The sequence below is a fragment of the Callorhinus ursinus genome, unplaced genomic scaffold (assembly GCF_003265705.2).
Source record: "Callorhinus ursinus isolate GAN/ISIS: 27379988/994484 unplaced genomic scaffold, GSC_fseal_2.0 scaffold49, whole genome shotgun sequence".
NCBI lineage: Eukaryota > Metazoa > Chordata > Mammalia > Carnivora > Otariidae > Callorhinus > Callorhinus ursinus.
In genome coordinates, this window is record NW_027397111.1 from 9566822 (window position 1) to 9592395 (window position 25574).

Consider the following 25574-nt stretch of genomic DNA (forward strand, 5'->3'; position numbering starts at 1 on the left):
TGAGCACTCAGCCTCTCATGGTATTTACTGAAATGTTTTCTAGAAGAAATGGAAAGCCCTGATACTTCCAGCCAACTAGACAACTAGAAGTTGGTTAAGAAAGCCTCAAATGTACCATAAAATACAGTTTGTTGGTATGTAATATTTAGGAGTAACATATGGTGAAAACATGGATGACTTCGTGATAGTACAGAATATAAGAATTTTACCATCACAGCACAATAACAGCATGATAGCCGACCAATTTATCTTTATCTTCCAAAGCAGAGGACCCAGAAATAATGTCTAAGGTTGATAAAACAGGAAATGGAAATTTAAATATTTTTTAGAGTTTAACATGTAACAATAAAAGGATCTAAAACATAATAATAAATAAAAATTGGGAATGGGAAAATTCTTCACCCTGTTTACACACAAAGTTTACACAAAAAGCACAAGTATATTATTTACATTGTGAAGGAAATTGCCAGAAACCTAAAACTTGTAGAGCCAATGAAAATGGTCGCCTCTGAGAGTGGACCCACGAGTAAGAAATAAAGCTTTTCTCTTTTTTTTTCAGTACTGTATGATTTCTTGAAACATTTTTAAATATATATATATTACTTAGATAATTATAATTAAAAACTGCAAATAAAATGTGGACAATGTAGTATGAATAAAAATGTAGTACAAATAAATGTAGTACAAATAAAAAACACATGATTTAAATTAGGAAGCTGAAACATTCCCAATTCTGGTCAAAGAGGATCATTAAGAACCCAGAAGGGGCTCTGTCTCAACTGAAACAGATGCCAAAAGACACACAGAAACACCTGGGAAGATTTCTGCTCTCCGAAACTTCCCACGGAGCTGCCTCCAGGTAACCCTGGGGTGGGGGACCCGGATGGAGTCCCTGGGTCAGCGCCTGTGCACAGTGCCCTGGGAGGTGCGCGCTGGAGGAGCAGTAATTAGGCACCGCCTGTCATCACGCACGTGAAGCCCAGGGTTCACGTCTTCACCTGGCTGCCTCTGGGAACTCACACCTCGATACATACCCGGCCAAAGGGTATTTTATAGAAGCCCTCGGTCGTGGTTCCACTTTTTGCCCTGAACCAGAACCACGGAATCAGCTGCGCACCCACAAAGAGAGCATCTATGAACATGGATTTGGCTTGAAGAGAAAACTAGAAAGATTGTGTCGATACTATAAAATGGGTTCAGGGTCTCCCTCCAGCCAAAAGATTGTTGGGTTTCATTTTATGTTTTTTTATATCATAAAATTTTTTTCATTTTATAAATGTAAAATTTTATTCCAGCATTAGGAGAGAAGCTTCCTTACCCCAATTAAGAATCGGAGGGGGGTGCCCTAAGAATTTTAACTTGAAGTATTTGGGAGCCTGTAGAAGATTTCTTATGACTGAAATAGCAGCCAAGTTGCTGGATTATATAGTCAATATCCACAGGAGGAAAGAACAATTAGCAACTTAAAGCAATTTTGCATTTACATTTGCTAGGTGAAAGTCTGTTTAAGTAGGTCCCAGTGCCATGATTACAAGGGTCAGTACAGAAAATATTGATAGAGTTTAGGTCCCTACAGTGGGAAATTCAAACACACTTCAGGAAATGCTCTTGGGGAGGATGAAATTACTCAACAATGTGCTTGTAAGCATAACAGTGAGAAAACAGGAAGAAAGGATATGGTTGTGCACCGGAGGCATATTACTTACTCCCTGACTACCCAAAAATTCTATCAAAGAAAACAGCACTGCACAGCACTGTCAGTTTTAATAAGAATTTAGGTAAAAGTGCAGCTCAAATCCTAATTATCTTTGGATATTGAGGCAGATAGTCTCAAACTTCCAGCTCCAAAAACTTACAAGTTGCAAACAAATTCTAGATCCGGCTTTGGGCAAATGACTCCAAAAATCTACTCTTAACACCCACAGTCAGGCTGCCCATTAGATTTTAATAACGAACGGACTGCCCGCTTACAGAACAGGTGTAGAAGCAAATGGAAAAGAAAGAAATAATAATATCATGACATACTTGTATTCAGAAGGTCTTCCTGACTGGAGAGTGTCAAAATATCCAAAACAGTTTTACTGGAATGAGTAGGATGCAACACAAGAGAGGAACCCTTACGTGTCAGAATATCCACTGAGGCAAAACACGAAGCTGGCAAAGAACGTGAGTCATCGATAGTTTCCCAGACACGACAGGGGAAACCTGTTCTTTTGGATCTGAACTCATCTGTTTAGGAACTCCTCTTCACTCTGATGCCCAGGGGCGGGACACACTTGTCAGGCATGTTATTGCTATGCTCTGGCTTAGAAGAGCTGCATTTTATGCAAATATGAAAAGGTACCTGACTATCTTATTTGTACTCCTGCGTAAAAGCAGGAACATAACCAAGTAACCAATCTGCAGGGTCAGAAAATTTGCCCCTGTTCAGCAGTAGGCTAGAGCCAGCTCAAAGAGCTCTTAAGGGCCAATCGTTAAATTTTCAGGGATTTTTGAGAGCTGGTTATTACACGCGGCCATTATTTTAAAATTAAGTGACATAAACTTACAACTGTATAAATTATATTGAAAACAAAAGTAATAAATATTCAGAAGTTGTCATCTCCTACTCGTTTTACTCCATTTACTATTATCTGTGTTCCCAAGATTATTTAAATATACTTCATCCGTATGGTGGAAATACTATATAATGATGTGCTACTGCTCATACCTTCCCAACTCCGAGTTCAGTGATGTCATGCTGGTAGGTTGAGATGGGCCATGGTAGAAGCATTTACGCCATGGAGATTTCAAACACGACAAATCAGTGCTTGATTTATTATTTTGTTGATGGACTAGTCTTAAGAAAGTGACGGAGAAAATGTCAATAATAAAGATTAAAAGTGTGTCATGTCTATAGCCATTATGTTGTGAACAGCACAACAGATTAAAGATACATTCTTCCAGTATTCAACCTATTACCTGATTCAACAAAGAGGCTGCTCCCGTTATTGAAGAATGAGTGATGTTAGGACATTTGTCACTAACTGTTGTTCACTTTCATCTTACTCGCTAACATAAATGAAACTATCGACCACCAATGCATGTTGGACCCACACTTATTTGTCAATTGCAATCAAAGGTTGCTATGGATACAGATGTTTGACAAAAATCATGGAAAGCATTCTGGAAGGGTCAATTGTAATGTAATCAATAAAGTATAATGTGTATTATGAACTGTGTGCTGCACATCCTTTATATCAGTAAAATTTATAATAAATGTATGTGTGTATTCTTATGCACATATTTTTAAATCTGTGCGTTAATGGTTGTTATACATAGAGCAGCACCCCAATTCAGGCATCATGGAGACTGACTTAAGGAATTGTACAGAGCTAAATTTCTTTTTTTTATTTTATTTTTTTTAAAGATTTTATTTATTTATTTGAGAGAAAGAATGAGAGAGAGAGAGAGCATGAGAGGGGGTTGGGTCAGAGGGAGAAGCAGACTCCCCGCCGAGCAGGGAGCCCGATGCGGGACTCGATCCCGGGACTCCAGGATCATGACCTGAGCCGAAGGCAGTCGCTTAACCAACTGAGCCACCCAGGCACCCCAGAGCTAAATTTCTTCAAGTATGCCCTCAGTGCTCTTCACATAAGGTCTTTACCTGATACAGAATTCTTATTTTAGTGCTCAAAAGATTTGCCTCATCAGCCCTATTTTTGCAGCACAAATGGGCTATCACCAGATGGCAACAGAGCTGGGTCTGACCCTGGGCAATTAGATATAGAGGAAGATTGGAAATTTCTGGGTCATAACCATATACAAAAAAGGAATCTGCTTATAAAACTAAAAAAATGCCTATACTTCTCTAACTGGGTAACTTTCTTGACAGAAAGCTTATCTTTAAAGCAATAGTTCTGAAATGAGCTTATCTTTAAAGCAACAGTTCTGAAATTTATGTGCGCTTGGTAATTGCCTGGGAAGCTTGTTAAAAGTAGAGATTCCTGGGCTGCGCCTCCAGAGGTCCTGATTATGGGTGAGGCCCAGGAATCTGCATTTAAATGAGCATCCCCAAATATCTCTGGAGGCAGGTGGCTCCCGGCTCCCTGTTTGAGAAATGCAGTGTTAGGGGGCACTCTGAACACAGTGGCTTACCGAAGCTCCCCACTCTTTCTCAAGCAGACTCTACCCGGCTCCATCATGCTGGCCCCAAGAGGCAGTACTGTCCTGCCTCTCTTGCTTTTCTCCTCAGCTGGCAGGAGCCTCACCTTACATACCCTTTCCCCAACTCCATTTCTTTGTTCCAAAAAGAACAAAAGAACTTGTGTTGGGTATCATGAGCAGCCTCAGGAAAAATCTTGCTGAAGTCAAGGGTGATTCTATCAAGAAAGGATGCACGGGAAGATTACTATGACTTGGTTTTAATAAGCCAATTCTGGGGCACCTTTTCTTTCCTAGGTGCTCACAAACCATCTGCTACATTGGCTTAGAACTCTGCCAGAGATGGACACCATGCTCACAAGCCTTCAATTTCTAGATTCCACATATCCTCCACTGTGAGGCCTGGGCCATCTGCCCGGCTCCCTCTGCTGGTATGGTTTCTGCTTCCATTGGATGTCTCCCTCTCCCCAGGCAGGGAGATGTCTTCCTTCTTGGTTTGATCATAAATTAAAATAATACACTTCAGATTATTCCTTGGATGTTTCCAAAATACCGATTCATTCTTGCCACCAGCATTCCTGGAAACATCTTTGTGGCATATGCCTCCTTAAAATTCCTGGATTATATTTGCCCGGCCCCTTCCTTTGGGTGCCATCGTCCTTTAAATTTGTGCTCACTGGCCCTAGTTTCTAAGATGGTGGCATCTTCCCCTTCTCTTCCACTTTTAAAAGTTGTAATGTGAGAATCTAGAAGATCCTCTATGTTTTTCATTCCTCTTAAGCTACTTGGAATCTGACTACATGAAATCATACCTAGTTCTGTTCACTTAAAATTTGTTCTAAGTTATAGGACACAAGTCCAGCTACATTCAGCCAAATCAAGCCAAATACAATATCAAGAGAAATCTGATCCAGAACCACCCTCTATAAACCAGATACCAGTGTTGTTGTGCTGGTGCAGTGGGAGTGACCGGCAGCCAGCTTCCCTTTCACCCGTAGGTCCAAGTGTAGCCAAGATAATGTTGCAGAATCTCAGGGCTCACTAAAACAGAGTTTCAAAACCACCCTGCAGATTTAAGTACTTACCTCAATTTAGGACTGACTTTCCTTTGCCATTTAAGTCATGTGCAGTTTTCATAGCTTTGAACGACTTAACAGTATCATTGGCACAGTGCCTTTCTTGGTGAATCTCTACATGCCACCGAGACAGAACTGTTCAACTCAAAAAAATCTGGGCATGAATTCCAACAAGTTGATGATAAAATTCTGCAATAGAAACATTTATTTTCACATTGAAAACTCCAATCCAGTATGTACTCTGGGGGAAGGAATAGTAACTTTCAGCTAAGCATACTCTAAATCCTTAAAAAAATTGTCCACTAAGCCATAATGTCCACGTGGCTGACACAATATATGTTATAATAACACAATTACTTCACCACTGCAAAAAAAAAAAAAGTCCTTTTATTCTTGTTTCAGAAAACCCTTCAGATTCACACAACACAGAAACCAATGGACGTAATCTTCCAGTGGCCCTTTTTTCTTTTTGGTTGTTGTTGACTTGGAGTCTTAACGGGGCAACAGGGAAGGTAAGATACGGCATCTTCTGACAAGTGTAAGGAGGATGGTCTATAGCACAAAGCACACAAGGAACCCCCACCCTGCAGATTTCACTAATATCATTCAGGTTTTGAAAATACAATTCTGTGTCCTAACTTGATGACAATGACAGGACTTCAGCCAGAAAACACCCATCTTGACAGGTTATTCATTCTTTCTTTCATCTATTCAAGGATTCATCAAGTACTTATTATGCTTCAGCCCCTGGATTAGACGAGGGGAATAGAAAGATGAATAACACACAGTCCTTTCCATCAGAGCGTTCTCAATCAAATGAAAGAGGCAGATACATGGACAGATGACGTTAAGCGTAGGTACAGTGATAGGGAGAAGAGCACGGAGAATGCACATGAAAGAGACCCAACGCTGAGTGCTAACAGAAGCATACGAAAGACTCCACTAGAAGGAGGGGGCAGGAGGGCAGGGAGGGTCATTCCAGGCTAAGAGGGCAGTTGAAGTAAGGGGGCAGAAAACTGCATGGCACACTCAACTGTTCCTGTGGAGCAAGGTACGGCACATTGGGTGGGTGGAGGAGTCTCTCATATGTCCTGCTAAGGAGCTTGGATTTGATCCTATGGCTGATTGGAACCAATGAAGAGTTTTTCAAAGGAAAGCAGCAGGGTCACGTCTGCTTTTCAGAAAGAGCACTCTGGCTTCGGTGGAGGTTCAATTTGGGTGGTTAACAACAGAGGCAGGAAGTCCGTTAGGCGCTCCAGTAACGCAAGAGGGCGGTCTGAGGTCTAAAACAAAGTGGTAGTCAGAGAAATGGAGTTGGAGGACAGATTTGAGAAACTAGCTGGAATTGGTGACTGTGGATAAAGGAAGGCAGGGACATCCAGGTTTCTGATTGAGGAGGGGTGGGTGTGGTGTCACCCATCAAGATAAAAAAAAATACGGAAATCAGTCTGGGAGCGGGGGTGGGGGGAGGGATTATTTATTCGTTCACTCAGTATGTGGGTACCTACTATGTTCCAGAAATTGGTCCAGGTCCTACAAATATAATAGTGAACTAGATAGATAAAGAGAGAGCTTACATTCTAATAGGGGGAGGCCAAAACTAAACAAGTAAAAGTAATTCTATCATATCAATTCAGATATATGTGCTCTGAAGGGAAAAAAAAAATATGTCCAGGAAAAAATAGGTAGATATGGGGTCTTTCTGAGAAGATGTTCACTGAGCAGAGAGATTCAATGAAGAGAGTAGTAAGCCCCAAGGGACCAGTGGGAAGCATATTCCAGGCAGAAGAGCATCAGTGTAAAGGCCAAAATGATGACTCCAGTTTTGGACATGTTCAATTTGAGGTGACTTTCATCTATCCAGATGGAGACATCCAAGGTGGTAAAATATACAGGGATGACGCCAGCAGAGTCTGTGCTAGAAGTGGATTTGGAACTATCAGCATATTAGAGAGCCTGCTGAATCTTGAGAGTGGAGGGGATGACTTGGGAAAAATGCAGAAAGTGAGAAAAGCAGTGGCCAAGCTAGGTAATTAAGAAACATGAATAGTTAAAGGGCAAATAGAAGAAAAAAAAATCATGGAGGTGGAAGAGAAGAATGGGTTCAGTGTTGCAAAATTCAAGAAAGGAGGAAGCAGTGAACACCATGTCCAAAGGAGCAGCATTCCAATAACTGCAGTGTGGCCGCTGGGATTAGCAATTAGCAGGTCCTTGATGACTATAGTGAGAGCAGCCTCAGAGAAGCGCGGCGGGGCGGCGGGGGGGGGGGGGCAGCGTGGAAACTGCATGACAGGGGTTTGAAGAAAACCCAGCAAGAATAAGGCATCTTATGAGAGTGTGGCTGTGAAGAGAGAGACATCATATGGAGAGGGGACAGGCAGCAGAGAGAATATCTACTCTGGGAGGGTCCAGAATCTGTCAAGTCTGGAGAAATCATCTGGGCAGTGCCAGCAGGCCAGGGGTATGCCCTAGGCTGGAGTGGAGGCCATGCATGCTTTGCCAACTGGCTTTGTGCAGCCCTGCCTCCCAAGAACTCATTCCAGCTCATGCCCTGGACTTCACAGGGCCAGGACAGAGCTGTTAGCTCACCTAGCTTTCCTCACTCCAGTGGACTGCAAGAACCCTTAGGAAGTCCTCCCAAATCTGTATGAGGTATTGGGTGTAATGTGAGACACTATAAGCAAAACATAACAAATGATGTTTGTCAGGCGGGGGGGGCTGGCCCCAAGGAAGGGATTGGGAAGCCTGGGTTTCCTAAGAAGGTGGCCTTATGTGTGGTGCTGCCTCCTGTAAGAGAAAACTCCTCATTCTTGCATTTATACCATCAGGCATCAGCCCCAGAGTCCAAGATCGGGTCCAGTTCCATGTATCAGGTGGGATGTAGGAGGTGTAGAAGGGAAAACTTGAGTGGTGACGGAAATGAGAACCCACCTATATGGGGGGAAAAAAAACAACCACACAAAGTAACATCATAAAAATACGAACTTACAGAGGTATGACCAAAGATTATACAATTAGGACTGGTGTAGATTACAGAAACATGCATGTGGTCAACAAATTCTGAGATATCAGAAGCAAAAGAGAAGCACTAGAAAGCAAAGGAGAAGGCAGGCTCTGACTAATCAAAGGCAGCTCTACACAGCTCAGCAGGAAATAAACTTCCCATAGGACTTCATCTCAAAGGACACAGAAGTGAGAAATAAAAATAGACTCCCAACATTTTTAGATAAATTTAGCAATCACATAACCACAGTTGTTTCTTAAATGAAATTAGCTGATTTAGAAACACATCTCATCGTGGAGGCTGAGTCTAGGCAGGCTAAGACCTTACTTATCCCCACCCCCCAAACTCTCATTCATACACTTCCCTTGGGGCCATCCTTGGTCCATGTTTCTGGCCATGGGACTCACTTAGAATGGTACTTCCACTTCTTGGAAACAAGCCAACCTCCAAGTTCCTGTAAGCAATCCCTCTGATACCAGGAGCTGCACACTCTATTTTATTCTAATTGCCTTCACTGGAGGTGCATACTGGATTCTCTCTTCCACCACAGCTATGTTCTCACACTTTGATCCCGCTTGGATACATATAATAGAGCCATCATTACCCAGCTATGCATACCAAAATATAAAGACAGACAGAAGGACCACAATCATGCAAAAAGACACAAGAAAACTGTTGGCAATAACAAAAGTGATCACTACCATAATTTCAAAATAAGATTTGAAATCGCTTTTTCATTTCAGACTCATGTTTATAACTCATATTTAGTACATACCGCAAACACATATTTCTAAAATTCAACTCAGTCTCTCTCATTCCCTCAACCAGCCCCTTCTTGTGCATTCTGTATGACCTAGCTGCCTAATTCAGAAACCTCAGACTTCCTTTACACCTACCTCCCACTGTACTCCATGCCCTATGGATTCTCTGGTAAGAGAGATCACCATTACCACTAGGATAAAATCCCAATTTTTAACATGGCCCACAAGACCCTTACTTACGTTTCTGACTTTATCTCTCGTCACATAAACATCCCCCACTCTAGCTCCCAAATTCAACTCTGCCAACCTTAAACTCACTCAGGCTCCTAAGGTCACTCCCTCCTTCAAGTATTCAAGCCTTTGCACATGTTGTTTTCTTTCCTAAAAACTCTTGGTCTGAATGCTTTTGCTTGGCCTCACACGTCCATAACACGTCAGAGCTTATTTACTTCTTATCTGGAGATGCTGTTTTTGACACCACTCCTGGCAAGTTTGAGATAGGTGCTCCTCGTATGTGCTTCCATAACACACTGCACTTTCCCTTATTGCACTACGCTGTAATTGCCTGTTTACTTGTCTATATCCTCCACTAGAAGGTCATCTCCTTGAGGCCAAGGACGATGCCTTTCTCAAGCACAATAACTCCAGCACCAAGGACAGCATCCAGCACACTGTAGTTTCACATAGGGTGAATGATTAGCCAGACTACATTACATCCTCACTTATGAAAAGCAGCAGAAAAGAGCCAAAAACAAGTTTGGAGGATAAAATGAAGCAAGGGGGAATAAGATGAAGAAAAAGGAGAGAAAACATTCATGGATAGGGCACCAGAAGATGAGTGGAAAACAAAAAGAGAGACTAATGGAACAAGTAAGAGAAGGCAAAAATAAAGGATGGTGTCAAAGTCACTTGTGCAGATTTTCATGAAGCTCAGACAAGTCTTTCCCGAGGGGAGTAATAAGGGAACTAACACTGATTGAGCTCTGAATCCCAGGTCCTGTCCAAATCCATGATCTCATTTATATCTTACAGTTCCCCTATCAACATTACTATCTTCCTTTTGCAGATAAGAAAACTGATACACCAAGAATTTAGGTAACTATCCTCAAGTTACACAAATATAAAGTAGGGAAGCAGTCTTTGAACACACTTTACATGCGCTGCCCAGGAAGTATTTAACTGTAGAACAAAGGCAGATTCGATGGTAAAAAAAAAAAAAAAAAAAAAAAAAAAAAAAATTCCGAGCAGAAAATCTTATAAATGAAACCGTGATTTACCTTGTGATAGCTCAGCTCCCACTTTTCTTCCTTCCTTTCTTATAGCTCCTCTGAGAGCAAGCAGACTGGCCTGAAGTCAGCATTTGCCAAAATCTGATATGGAACTGATCTCAGGACCATCCATTCTTCCCCAGTCTCCTCTAGGGAAATGTGTGGCCTGCAGGGACCTAGGTCCCATCTCTACAATGAGGTGGCACTAGCCCCCCCCCCTTTGCTACAGGCTCCAAATTTGGGCCGGTGGCAGTGCTCCTATCATAACAACCAGTGATCCTGGCCCATGCTACGTGGTCCAGCACTGCGTTTCCGTGTTCTAGCAATACCCCTTAAATGTACACTTCTGGAAATGCGTGGTTTGCAGCAGATATAGGCCTCAGCTAAGGCACCCATCGGGACCAAAGGAAAATGCTTTCTAAATTGACATTAAAAATGAGCTTGGAGCTAAAATATATATTGTATGATTTTATATTGGAAAAAAAAAAACCATTCTCGACCTTTTTCCAAACTTCTGTAACAATAAAATAGCTTTGTCATGACAGCATTCACAGATACAAGGGAAAGAAGGCTACTTACTCCTGTAGCTGAACAACAGCTCACACAGTGGCTATTATGCCTCAGGTTCCTTCATTTTAAATCGTCCCTCTCCAGGTAGAAGCAGAATCCTTACAGGCAGAGCCCTTGCAGGCTTCCCTCATCTTCCCCACTCTTTAAATTTACTAAACTTTGCAGATTTTTATCAAATATTCTCCACACCTGATGAGATACACACACACACACACACACACATATACATACATTTATACACATACATATTTCTTGTGCATCTAAATATCAAAGCCAATACTTTCTCATGGAAGATTTTCACAAGAAATTAATTTTAACTGATTCAATTCATCATCTAACCATGGTTACCAAGGATACCAAATAGCCAAAATCAGTTGGCTCCAACTTGCTTGTTAATCAGAAGATATTAACAGAAAGCTGTGAAGAATTATCGTTGTCTAAGTAATCTGGCCAGAAACAGTCCCCCCTCCCAATGTCCCTCAGTCCTGAACTCAGTTAAAAACATTCCAGTCTATAATAATCATTAAAAACATGCAAGGTTTTTTTCCAGGATTTGAAATTCAGTGATTAGTATTTAGAAAAATGACCGCTAATGGTTTCACTTTAATTCCCTTCCTGATGAAGCACCAAACTAAGAATGGCTACTGATTTGATCTTATCCATCTGAAAGCAGATGATTCTCACCATAGCAGGTAACTGAGCATTCAGGTGACCTAGCTGAATCTGTCCTAAATCAAACAGCCCAGTAATGTATATGTATTAATAGAGGGTAGCATCAAACAGATGAGTCTAGTATGTGCCCTTGAGGGACAGAGGATTAAAATAAAAACACCCCAAACAAAAAAATGTTTCTCCTTGCTAAAAGGTCAACATGGTTTTTTAAAAAAAGTACTCATAAGATTAAGTTTTGTCTAGTCTATAATGTATATCTAAAGAAGAACCAAAAAATTGATACTTTCCCTCCAAAAAGCACAGGCAATCAAGTTTCTTACTAATTAGTAGATCTGTTTACATTTTAAGAATATTAATTACATGTAATTCATTGCAATTATTCTGTCTCATTTTGTAGTTTGTCATTTTGTTTACAATGCCTTTTGCAAAAGGAAACACTGTTGCTATTGTGTTTGTCAAAATCTGTCGAGCTTGTCTTTTATGGTTGTTAGCTTTGGGGTCATGCTAAGGAAGGCTTCACCTACCTAAAATAATGCCTGAAACCAGCAGTTGCCACCCAACACCTATTTTTCCCTTTTCCCAAAAAACAACAAAACTTAAATTGCATTTGGAATTTGGCTCGACACCAAAAGACTACATTTCCCAGCTTTGGTATGGCCATGTGACTAAATTCTGAACAAGAGATGAGCACAAGTGTTGACAGGGACTTCCAAAAAGGTCTCATAAGAAGAGCAGACTTGGGCTGGAGGTGGACTCTTTTGTCTCTCCCAGGAATGTAAATGTGAGTGCTGGAATTTCAGCAGCCATCTTAGCCCATGAGGTGACTTTGAGTTAGAAGCTGTGCATGGGGCAAGTGGGTGGTACAATCAGTTAGGTGTCCAATTCTTGATTTAGGCTCAGGTTGTGATCTCAGGGTCATGGGATAAAGCCCCATGACGGGCTCCATGCTCAGTGGGGAGTCTCCTTGGGATTCTCTCTCTCTCTCCCTCTCCCTCTGCCTCCCCCTCTGCTCATGCTGTCTCTAAAATAAATAAATCTTTTTAAAAAACGAACCTTCTGTATTTAAGCCACTGTTATTAATATTTTCCCGTCACATGTAGAGAATCCTGATTTTAAATTATCTTATAATTTCCTTTAGAATTTTAATGATTTTACTTTTTGTAAAATTTAAAACACATGACACATGTGTGTAATAGAGCAGAAATATAGTGCTTTTCCCAACACCATTTACTGAATAATCCAGTTCCTCCCCCCACTGATTTGAAATGCCATGTTTACCAAATACTATGATGCCATGTTACTCTGTTTCTGTTCTATTAGGTTTGTTTGTTTTTGCATAGTCTTTATTTTCTCTGAGAAGTGGAAGTTGAGAGGAGAGGTAGAGCTTCAGAGGAGGGAGAGAAGGCAAGGAAGAGGGCTGATGATAAGTAAGAACTACCAAGCAGCACTGAGGGCCCAGATGAAATGAGATTCTCCACATTACAGTGTAAGGATTAACAAGGGTAGACTCTGCATCAGAATGACTGCGTCCAAATCCCAGCTCCATGGCTTACAGGCTGTGTGGAGGCAGATTCTTTGCCTTCGTCCTCTGTGAAATGGAGATAGCACTAGAACCTACCTCAAGGTGGCTGTGTTAAAGGAGTTATATAAAAAGCTTAGAATGATATCTGAAATCAGGTTCTATTATGTCTCATTGGTATTATTATTATAAATAGTTGTAATTGTTAACACTGTCACTGTCACCATCATCTTCTTAATATTAAGATGGCAGCTTTTTCGTTTCCTAAGGTACAATCAAGAATAATGTTGAATTTTATCACATGCTTTTTTGGCGTCACCTGACATGATTGTGTTTGTTTGTTTCTCCAAAAACTTATGTATTGTGAATAAGACACCATTTCACACCCACTGGAATGCTATAATAAAAAGATAATGACGAATGTTGCCAAGGATGTGGAGAAATGGGAACCCGCATGTGCTACTGATGCAAATGTAAAACAGTGCGGCCATTTTGGAAAATGGTTTGGCAGTTCCTCAAAATGTTCAACACAGAATTATCAAATGACCCAGCAATTTCACTTCTGGGTATGGACCCAAGAGAAATGAAAACATACCTCCATGCAAAAACTTGTACCTAGTAGCAGTTATTCATAAAAGCCCCAAACTGTAAACAACCCAAACGCCCAGGAACAGGTGAATAGATAAATAAAATGTGGAATATCCATATAATGAAATATTAATCAGTAATAAAAAAGAAAGAACTAATGACACATTATACAACGTGGCTGGACCTCAAAACCAGCATGCAAAGTGAAAGAATCCAGTCACAAAAGAGATCACCTATTGTTGGATTCCATTTATACGAAATGTCCAGAAAAGGCAAATCTATAGAGACAGAAAGTAAATGAGAGGCCTTCTGGAACCAGGTAACAGTGAATGGACATGAGGGATCTTACTGGGGTAATGAAGATGCTCTAACCTTAGAGTGATGCTTGCACAACTTCATAAATTTACTAAATAATCACCAAATTGTATACTTAAAAGTGGCTGAATTATATACTATGTAAAATGTGCCTCAATAAAGTTATTTCTTTTAATGAGGGAATGGATGGAGAATAATTGAAAAAAAATGGGAGAAGTTTATGTTACTTATTTTGTGTAAACATGATCAAAACTTAAAACAAACAATTATGTATGTATAATATGTATACAACAAAACCTACTCATGCAGTGATAGGTTTCCTAGTGCTTTACCATTCTTATATTCTCAGAGTAAACACCCAGTAGAAAATTCCACTGGGTTACACTATACACACTACATATAAGGCATTTTCTTTTAATCTCTTCTGTATCTTTTTTTTGGGGGGGGGGTCACTTTTCGCATTTTATTGGCTCAGGGGAGGGACCTTCTCCATGTCACCAGGGGTGCTCACAAGTTCTTCAGCCACTCCAAGCTTCGGCCCTGGGGGTCCTGGGGGTGGCTGGGCACGTTGGACATGTTCCCATCATCTCGGAGGGGCACTGGATAGTTGTAGGGCGTAGCCTGGTTGATCATGGTGGCGTATTTGGTGAAGGGGCTGAGGGTGGGCAGAACTAGAGCGAGGCCCCCAATGGTGAAGGACACGACCAGCACCGGCTCCTTGGCCCAGGCATCCTTGAGGAAGGTGGCGAGTCTCCCAGATATCTTGGTTGCAGCGGTGGCCTCTTCTGTATCTGTTACTAAATCCTTCTTCTCATTCCCTTTGTTTTATATTTGCGTTTTCACATTCTTTTCTTGGTCAGAATAGCAAAATATTTACTTATGTATAATCCAAAAAAAAAAAACACATCTTGGTGTAATGTATGGTGATTAACATAACAATAAAAAATTATTAAAAAAACACATCTTGGTTTTGTTTATTAATAGTTTTTGTTTGTGTTTTTATTTTTCACTTTCTAATTCATTAATATGTTCTTTTGTTTTTTACTAATGCTTTGCTCCTACATGTTTTTGGTTTATTTTTCCATTTCTAAGTTCATAAATGTAATGCTTGGTATATTCATTTTCTGTCACTCTATTTACTACAACCAATGAAAGTTATGAATTGTCACCTAAATATAGCTTTGGCTGCACTCCACAGTTTTAACATATGTGCTTTCATTTCTATAGTGTTTTCAATGTCTATAATTTTCGTTTCCATATCTGATTTTTTAATTAAAGAGATCTCTGAAAGAGTTCAATTTTTAGGTGCTTAGGGTTCTGGTGATGTTGTGACTTGTTATTCACTTATTGATAATTTTATTGCATTACAGTCTGTAAAAGTGGCCCATAAAATTTAATCTTTTGGAATTAATGTTCCTTTTTTATGGTACTGAAACATTTTTTAAAAAATGTTCCATGAACATTTCTTCTCTCTTGGTGACTAGAAAATTCCATTGGTATTTCACATGAATCAAACTTTTAGCAAAATTATTTCTATCCACTTCTTTTATCTATTGATGTGTCATTATCTATTGATGTGTCATTATCCCACTATAATTCTGATGTTTCTAACTCCTGAAGTTTAAACAAACTTAGTTCAATACATTCGAATATCACTTCATTTATTAAAAGTTAGTGACTGATAGGTCTCCATTGTTTATGGCACTATTTACCAAGCTAATATGAGTCTTATTTGATGACTTTTATGTCACATGCAGTGTGTTTATTATAGGAATGTTAGTTTGATTAGCATGAGGCCTTAAAAAAGAGCAGAGAAGACGATATGAAATCCACAGAGGGGCACCTGGGTGGCTTAACTGGTTAAGCGTCCAACTCTTGATTTTGGCTCAGGTCATGATCTGAGGGTTGTGAGATGGAGCCCCACATCTGGCTCCATGCCCAGCATGGAGACTGCTTGAGATTCTCTCCCTCTCCCTCTGCCCCTCCCCCACTTCTGCTCCCACTCTCTTTCCCAAAATAAATAAATAAAACCTTTTTAAAAAAAAATCCACAGATATTTTGCACTTGTTATTTTAATATTTTCAATGAAGCTATTTCCTGAATATTTAAAAATCAGGTAGTGCACATCCAACTCTGATCCTCCTCTGACATTTCCCCATGTTCTAAGCTGCATTATTAAAGCCACTATTTAACACCCACTTCTGCCTGTTCCCTGAATTAAATCTGATGACTTTCCTTAGTGCTGTGACTGCAAGCCCTAAAACATCAGCTTTTACTATAAAGACATATTCTATAGGGCCCTCGTTTTGTGAATCTGTCCAATTCAACTTTCCATTTCCCACATACTGAGGCACTGGGAAGACAACTGTGATTGAGTCACTGACGTGTGAGACAATATAAAAATTAAAAGATCAAAAAAACCAATGTAATGGAAAAGAGCTGTGATTTTAATCTATATTGGCCTACCGAGTGGATCCTCTCAAACTGAACCTATGGGGATTAGATTCCCCCCAGAGAAGCCTGCAGTAATCCACACATAAATGGCCTCTGAAGCAGTGTGGGGTTAGAAGCAATAGATGCTCCTCCCAACAGCATGTGGAAGGAAAAAAGAAACACTTTGGGGGATTTTCTAGCTCTCTTTGCAGACTCTCTCTGAAATAGATTACATGACATGATGAGTTTTAGCTACCTAAAAATTAAAGTAATACACACAAAGTACTTTAAAAGCCCCAGAGAAGGATGACCTATAAATTCAGTATATTACAGTGACATTAAATCTAAAGTAGCAATTGTGGTGGAACAGATTGAAGAACAGCAAACAACAGTTCTCTCCTTCCCTCTGAAATAACTGGGGAAGACTTCAGAGCTAGTTCAGCTATGCTACCTATCACTTGACATTCATAGTATTTGAAAAAAAAAATCACCATTGAAAATACGTTTGACCTGAGATTTTCAGCGTAAAGTGTTAAAAGTGGTTCGAATGTGGCCCCTCGTTTATGTCTCTTTCTTTGTTTCCCGGGTTTTTCGGATAGGAAATGAACATATCGGCAAGAACAAGTGATAGACTACAGGAATCAAGCAACCATGTTCTTCTCTAAGCTCACAGCCTAGTTAGAGTTTTTACAGAGCTGATTTGCAGTATGGTTATCCTAAATTAAAAGTTAAGTGATAATCATATTACATGTCTAGCAATAGAGAAGACCATGATTTTCGTTACTGCCAGGATGCTACAGTTACATCCTACAGCTAAATTTTCTACAGAATGTATTATTAGTTGTGCCAACAGCAGCTGTACTAATAATTTGGGATAACTCCCACTGTGGTTAAAAAAAAAAAAGGATCAATGATAGATAGTAAAAATATTTTCATGCTTGGATTTCCTTGCCTAATATAACAATTTTATACAGATGGTTGAAGCATTTATTTTGACAATGGGGTTGTAAAAAATAATTTCAATCCATAAAGGCCATAAATCCATGTCATTTGCAACCCTGGATGCATGCCAGACTCATGTGTAGGGGTACTTTAGGAATCACCCCTAAAGATTCTGATTTAGTCAGTCAGGGTACAGCGCAGTTATGTCTTCAAAAGTTCCCACAAATGATTCTGATGCATAGTCAGAACTAAGAATCATTTCCCCAAAATCTTCAAGTTGGAAGGAGCCTTAGCATTCAACCATTTCTCACCCTTCCTGATTTCTAGTAACTTCTTCCCTATAGTCCTCCAGTCAACTGTCCTGGATGTCTGCATCAGATCTCCTATACAACCTCAAACTTAATGTATTTAAAATTAATCTTATTTTTCTCCCCATAAAACATGTTCAAGGGGCACCTGGTTGGCTTATTTGGGGTTAAGCCTCTGCCTTCGGTTCAGGTCATGATCTCAGGGTCCTGGGATCAAGCCCTGCATCTGTCTCTCTGCTCAGTGGGGAGTCTGCTTCTCCCTCTCTCTCTCTCTCTCTCTGTACTCTCCCCCTCTCCCTCTCAAATAAATAAAATCTTTAAAAAAATATTTTTAAAAAACCATGCTCAACTTCTTGTCACAAACCTAATAAATCACATGACCATCCTCCCAGGCATTTATGCCATAAATCAGAGAATTAGGATCCTTCTACTTTGTCTCAGCATACCGATTATTTTTTACCCCTTAAATATGTTTTATATCAATCCCCTCTTCTCCAACTCCATTACCTTAAAACATTAATTCAACACTTCTGCCTAGACAAATACTAATAATCTACTACTTCTGGTGTTTTCTCTAAAATCTCCAGGCTTTGAATCTCGTACTGCCTAACTGCACCACTCCACTCCAGCTGCCCCTCCTTGTCACAGATGTCTACATTCCTCAGGCCACTTCCCCACTTCCCTCCATTCCCGGCTTGTTGTCACTCTCTCCAACACTACTTTTGTCTTAACTTGTGGTTAATTCAATACTTCCAAAACCACAGTCTTTCTGTTCTTGTCCCTGTCTCCTTCAGTAACTTGTCCTTCACCCAACCTTAGGGCCTCACTCCACAATCACACCCCAGACCTGGTTATAACCAACAACTGCAGCCCCTCCTTTTCACTGCATTCCCAATAGTCACCCCACACCAGAGGACCTACAACCCTCTCATCCTACCAACTCTTCACGACCTCGACATGTCCACTTTCCCCTCTTTAGTCAGACGAGATTTCAGAGTCGATCATCCCAATCCCTCCATCCTATACGCCCTCAAATCTTTTGTCCCTCTCTCGTTGTCATACATCAGCGTGACCCTTCTTAAACACAACCCCTGTCTCTTCATGCCTGCACAAACACAGGTGCATGTAGTGGGAAAAACATTCACGCCTGTGGTGGTGGGTAGCACTTTAAATACACGATCACTACCTTCAAGTGGGCCCTTAAAGTTGCCCAGCAATTACCCTGCACTTCTCTGATCCACTCACTCTCCCATCTCCCGGCCTATCATTTACACCTCTCCTGTTTTCACCCCCCACCTCCTCACTTGCAGCTGGTAACCTGCCTGTTTCCTTTTGCACTAATAATGGAATAGCGATCATAAGACAAACTTCTATATAATCTCCAAACCATATCTGCCCACCCGGGCTCATATACTCTGCCCTGACTCCTTGTCAATGAATGAAATGTTGAAAAACCCACCTACTCAAGTACTCAGGCAATTCGATCCCCTATGTCATTTTTTTTAATTGAAGTATAATTAACATACACTATTATTAGTTCCAGGTGTACAATATAATGAGTCAGCAATTCTACACATTCCTCAGTGCTCATCATAATAACTGTACTCTTAGTCCCCTTGACTTGTTTCACCCATCCCCCTACCCACCTCCCCTCTGATAACCATCAGTTTGTTCCCTATATTTAAGACTTTGTTTTTCAGTTTCTTTTTGTTTGTTCATTTGTTTTGTTTCTTAAATTCCACATATGAGTGAAATCACATGGCATTTGTCTTTTGACTTATTCCACTTAGCATTATAGGCTCTAGATCCATTCACATTGTTGCAAATGTCAAGGTCTCATTCTTTTTTATGGTTGAGTAATATTTCAGTGTTTGTGTGCCATGTCTTCTTTATCCATTCATCTATGGATGGATACTTGGGTTGCTTCCCTATCTTGGCTGTTGTAAATAATGCTGCAATAATATAGGCATGCATGTATCTTTTTGAAATAAGTGGGTTTTTTCTTCCTTTGGGTAAATACTCAGTATTGGAATTACTGGATCACATGTAATTCTGTCTTAAATTTTTTGAGGAACCTCCATACTGTTTTCCGCAGTGTCTGCACCAGCTTGCATTCCCACCAACAGTGCACGAGCGTTCCTTTTCTCCACATCCTCACCGACACTTGTTTCTTCTTGATTTTAGCCATTCTGATAGGTGTAAGGTGATATCTCATTCTGGTTTTGATTTGCATTGCCCTGATGATTAGTAATGCTAAAAACCTTTTTATGTGTCTGCTGGCCATCTATATGTCTTTTTTGGAAAAATGTCTATTCAGGTCCTCTGCCCATTTTAATCAGATTTTGGTGAATTTTTTCAGTTTTGTTTTTGTTTTTTTGGTGTTGAGTTGCATAAGTTCTCCATCTACCTTGGATATATCAAAATATCAATCAATACCAATATCAAATGTACCAATTGCAAATATCTACTCCTATTTCGTAGGTTGCCTTTTTGTTTTGCTGATGGTTTCCTTCACTGTGCAAAAGCTTTTTATTTTGTTAGAATCCCAATAGTTTATTTTTACTTTTGTTTCCCTTGCCTGAGGAGACATCCTCTGCATCATTTTTAACTTCTCCCTAGCATCCAATTATGAATTACATAATTACGAATATGTAATTATTTTCTCCTCTCTTTAAAAACCATCTTTTGACTTATTTTCTCCTCCCTTTTCTTTCACAATAGAACTCAAAAATGTAGTATATGTTCCCTTCAACTTTTCTCAAAGAGACTGCAGTCAGACTATCACTGACTCCACTTGCCCACAACTCCTTCAGAATCCCTCAGTTCAACGTCACCAATGAAGCTCCATATTGCTAAATGCAATGATCAGTCCTGGGTTCTCATCTTACTTGACCTTTCAAGTACATTTCACAAGGAGGATCACTCTCTCCTTCCAGAAATACTGTCTGCACTTCCAGGCCACCATATTCCTGATTTTTCTCCCACTGTACTTGCTGATCCTTGTCAGTCTCTTTTGTTGTTTCCTTCTCATCTTCCTAACCTCTAACTAGTTGTTTGACTTCTTCTTTTTTTAATCTTCATTCCTTGGTAAGTGCATCTAGTTTCTGAGCTTTAACTATCCTCTCTATGCTGATGGCTCCTAAATGGGTATCTACAGGCTACACTTCTTTCTTGAGCACCTAGGAAGGATATCCCAATACCCATTCAAGAATACTGCTCCAATAATTGTCCCCCTTTGTCCTACATCATGTATTTTTGTTCTTCACTAGATCATTCCCATCACATTAGTGATGTTCTCTCTCACATTTTACAACAAAAACAAAAAACCCTTGATCTCATTTCCCTCACCAACTAATTACTTATTTCTCTGGTATCTGCAGAAAAATTTGTAATAGTCTATACTCACCGCCCCACTTTTGCCAGTCAATTCCTCTTACAGCCACTCCAATCAGGCTCTTGTCCCCACCTCTTCACCAAAACTGCTTGTCAACATCACTTCCGATGACCTCTACGTACTAAAGGCAGTGGTCAGTACTCAGTGTTCATTCTACTTGACCTAATGGTAGCACTGACACAACTTTTACGTCCTCCTCTTTGATATGCCATTTTCTTGGCTTCTCATTTTGGCTTTCAGGTCAATACTCTTAGATTTTCTGGTCCATCTTTATTAGTTTTCTTTTGCTGGTTCCTCAATTTCTCTCCATCCTCCTAGTGTTGGAGAGCTCCAGAATTCAGTGCTGGCCCTCCTCTCTCCTTTGTCTTCCTGGATCATTTCAGCCAGACTCATTTTAAATATCATCTCTATGCCTACAATACTCCCATTTATATCTTCAGTCCAGCCATCTTTCCTCAACTCCAGGCTCATATATCCAATTTCCTAATCTGTAGCCCCACTTGACTCACTCACTAATAAGCATTTCCAACTTAACACATCCAACACTGAGCTCTTAATCATTCCCCTCTAACTTACTTCCCCTACACCTCTATTCCCTTGCTCAGGCCAAGTTTTGGGAGTCATTCTGATTCCTCTCTCTTTCATACCCCACAACCACCCATTGGTAAATCCTGTCAGCTCTACTTCAAGCTACCTGGAGTCTGACCACTTCTCACTATCACCACCGCCATCACTCAGGTCCAAGCCACCATTATCTCTCACATAAATGATTACAACAGTCACGTAATTCTTCTCCCTGACTCCACCCTTACTCTTCTACAGTCTGGTCAAAGTGATCCTTTCTATTCTTAAGGCAGACATTATCACTGCTCTGCTTAAAACTTTCTGATGACTTCCCATCTTACTCTGAGTAAAAGTCATATTCATTACAATGGCTTATAGGGCCCTATGATCACTCTGCCATCACCTTTCCAACCTCACCTATGTCTCTCTCTTCCTTGCCCGACTAATACCTGGCATGTGCCTGTCTCAGGACCTTTAAACGTGTTGTTCCCCTGCCTGGAATGCTCTTCCCCTGGCATGTGCATGCCTTGCTCCCATCATTTCCTTCTGACCTTTACTCATCAACTTTCCATGGTGCCATTTTGGTTCCCACCCCTATTCTCTTTCCATGTTCTATTTTTCTTCTTAGCACTTATTACCATCTAACACACTATGTAATTAGTTAATTTATTTATGTATTATCATTTTCCTCTCAGCAACATAAAAGTTCCACAAAGGCAAGCTTTTCATTTTGTTTGGCTCCCTACTACACGTACAATGCTGTATCTAGGTATCTAGATATGTACCCTACATAGAACAGAGCCCTACACATAGGAGATGATCAATAATCATTTGATGAGTAAGTAAATGTCGTTTTCAATCATGATCTCTCCAATCAACCCTCATCCTCTCTCCAGAGTGATATAATTAGAAGAAAAATCTGTTCACCTTAATTTTTAGCTTAAAACCCTTTAATGGGTCTGTAGTGTTACAGCTGATGCAAACTGAAATGTCTTCAGTAGCCAGGGATATCCTCTTAATGTGATAAGGAGAGTTCATTCAGGTGGGCAGGGGAAGGGAGGATAAGAAAAGTAGAGAGTGTATGACCCGCCTAAGGGCATTCAGTCCAATTATTTTAACAAATTGTGCCCAATACTTGGCAGCCCCTGTATGTAGAATAAAGAACCATCTCCACAGCCTGGCTTGGTAGGCACTATGGATGGATACTGGGCCCTATAATATCAGAGAAAACAGACTGTGCATATCCACAAACTGACTGGTTGCAATGCAACTGAACACGTTGCTTTTTCATTATTAAACAGGCAAGGAAGCAAGATGTCACTGTCGGCATAGTCTGAAATTATATCTGGAGCCCAGATGTTTGAACCAGGTGACTAAACTTGCTAAAGGCAATTATGTGAGGTAATTATACCTGAGTTTCAGGGTAACATGATTGGGGACCTAAAATAGGTGATCTCCCATTCAGTGATTCTAATCTGTCAGGAACTTACCTTGAACAGGAAGAGCATCATTACCACCCACTTGAGCTTATTTCCCATTCTTCGAGGAACCAGAAAGACTTGAGATGTGCACTCACAGAACTTCCCTCATCCTGAAATCTCCAAGAGTACTTTGCTGAGAATGGATCCTTTGGACTCATTACAGTAAACTGTACTTCTTTCAAGATTTCTACATCAGAGTGCTCCAGCCCAAGCCCTCTGTGGGACTTTTAACAATGGCATACAAGACTTCCACGATCTGACCAGTATTCACCAGAACAGACTCATCCTTCAATAGTCCCATCACATACTTCACTTCCTATTACTACCAAAGATCCACCCTCTCCTGTCATAGGATGTTTATAAATTCCTAGAAGGTCCTTCCTACCCACACATTCCAGGCAAAACGCTCCACCCAAGAGTTAACTTCTCTAGGAATCCTCTGCGGATACACTCAAGCTTGTTAATTACTTCTCTCCTCTTTTCCTGCACTGTGTCCCATATATATCTCCCTTCCTGTCTTCATTTTATTAATTGCAATTACTGTTTTATCTCAACTCCATAGGGGCAGTAACTATGTTTAATGGATCTTTGAATTACTAATGCCTAACCTAGTACCTGGGAATTATGAGGCACTCCAATGTCTTCTTAATTTGACTTAATTATAATTAGAAAAGAGTGATCTGGTCAGTATGGCTAAAGTAAGGCTTCATAAGTGCTGGGAGAGAAGGAGGAGGTGGAAAGAGGGAAAGAGAAAAAGAGATCAAAGTTATATTACAATTTTTTTTTCATATTTCAAATAAATAAAGGCAGTACTCTGCATTGGAAAGAATGTTACAATGTGTCAATTTTTTCTTTGCCATTATGGGCAGAATGTGAAAAACTCTATAAATTCTCAACATTGTTCAATTAAAGCTTAACTCCTCCCCCCCCAAAAAAGAGAATTACAATGAATCCCTATTTGTTGCTGCAACCTTAAAATTTTAAAAGGCAGTCTAGTATACTGATTGATTGTAGTCAGACAATGAATGCAATCATTCACTGCACAGTGACCTAATCCTTCTGTGAGCTAATCTGACAATATTTATATTTTAACTAATGCAAATTAGCAATAAAAACATTAAGATTCTCAAAAATAAACTGCTACATGATAGTAAACACAGAACATTCACATAAGAAATATAGGTAGGTTTAAAGTATTAAAAATATTCAATCCCACCACCAGCAGCAAAAAAACACAAATTGAACCAGGTAGTCACTTAAAACCTGTTAAATTAGCAAGTTTTGTGTTTGTTTTTTTTTAAGCCTTTTTTTTTAAGATTTTTTATTTATTTTTTGACAGAGAGAGACAGCGAGAGAGGGAACACAAGCAGGAGGAGTGGGAGAGGGAGAAGCAGGTTTCCTGTGGAGTGGGGAGCCCGATGTGGGACTCGATCCCAGGACCCTGGAATCATGACCTGAGCCGAAGGCAGATGCTTAATGACTGAGCTACCCAGGCACCCCAAATTAGCAAGTTTTTGTTGACATTATTACCACCTAATGCTAGTGGATATACTGTTCATTTGTAGCAGGGATAGTTGGCATAAATCTTGTGAAAATTAATAATGGGAAACCTCACTAACATGGAGTCAGGAGGTTTGGGAAGGGGTGCTCCCACACCCTACCACCCTACCACTCTTAATCGACTGCAGACCTAACAGGAAGAGATGGATCTGCCCCTGCACATGGATGCTACTTTACTATCCCAGCTGAGGAAGACATGCTTTCCTATCCCCTCATCCACTCAGCCAATGAGAAGTCACCACACTTGGAACCCAATTTACTCCAATGGACTTTTAGTTTATAACAGCCTTCCCAACTAACACCTTTCCTCCTTAAAAAAGTGTACCTTTGTTCTCCAGACTTCCTACGGTTTTGCCACAGCTTGTTTGTCCCAGATAGCAATTCTCTTTTATTCCTGAACACACCCATCTTTTGCTGGTAAAATATCTGGAAGCTTCTATTTTTAAGTTTGACAATCTACAGGAAAGCAATTTGAACCCGATGTTGATAATTTATCATTAAGAAATTTTCCACCTCTTCCTCTTCAAGGAGGTGGCTGAGCTGGTTGGTGGTCATGGTCTTGTGGCAGATGTAGAGATGCAGATCTTTGTAAGACCCTGAGGGCAAGACCATCATCCTTGAAGTTGAGCCCAATGACACCACCGAGGATGTCAAAGCCAAAATCCAAGACAAGGAGGGCATCCCACCTGACCAGCTTCATCTGATTCTTGCAAGCAAACAGCTGGAGGATGGCTGCGCTCTCAGACTACAAAATCCAGAAAGTATCCATCCTGCACTTGGTGCTTGGCCTGCGGGTTGGCATCATGGAGCCTTCCCTCTGCCAGCTAGCCCAGAAATACAACTGCCCTCCACTGGCTCTCTTTTGCTGGCAGGGCAGCCTCCTGCCAAAGCCCCAAGGCCCTGGGGCTACAATATAGTTTCATTTTCATAGACTGGAGAAGGAAGGAAGGAAGGAAAGAAGGAAGGAAGGAAGGAA

The 25574-nt window shown here is 40.4% G+C and overlaps 1 protein-coding gene and 1 pseudogene across 2 annotated transcripts in view; both read right to left on the reverse strand.

Moving 5' to 3' along the window:
• Positions 1-25574, reverse strand: part of SYT9 (synaptotagmin 9) — a 200826-nt gene that overhangs the window by 161952 nt on the left and 13300 nt on the right. The window lies entirely within an intron of this gene.
• Positions 14424-21724, reverse strand: LOC112806222 (NADH dehydrogenase [ubiquinone] 1 alpha subcomplex subunit 3 pseudogene; annotated as a pseudogene).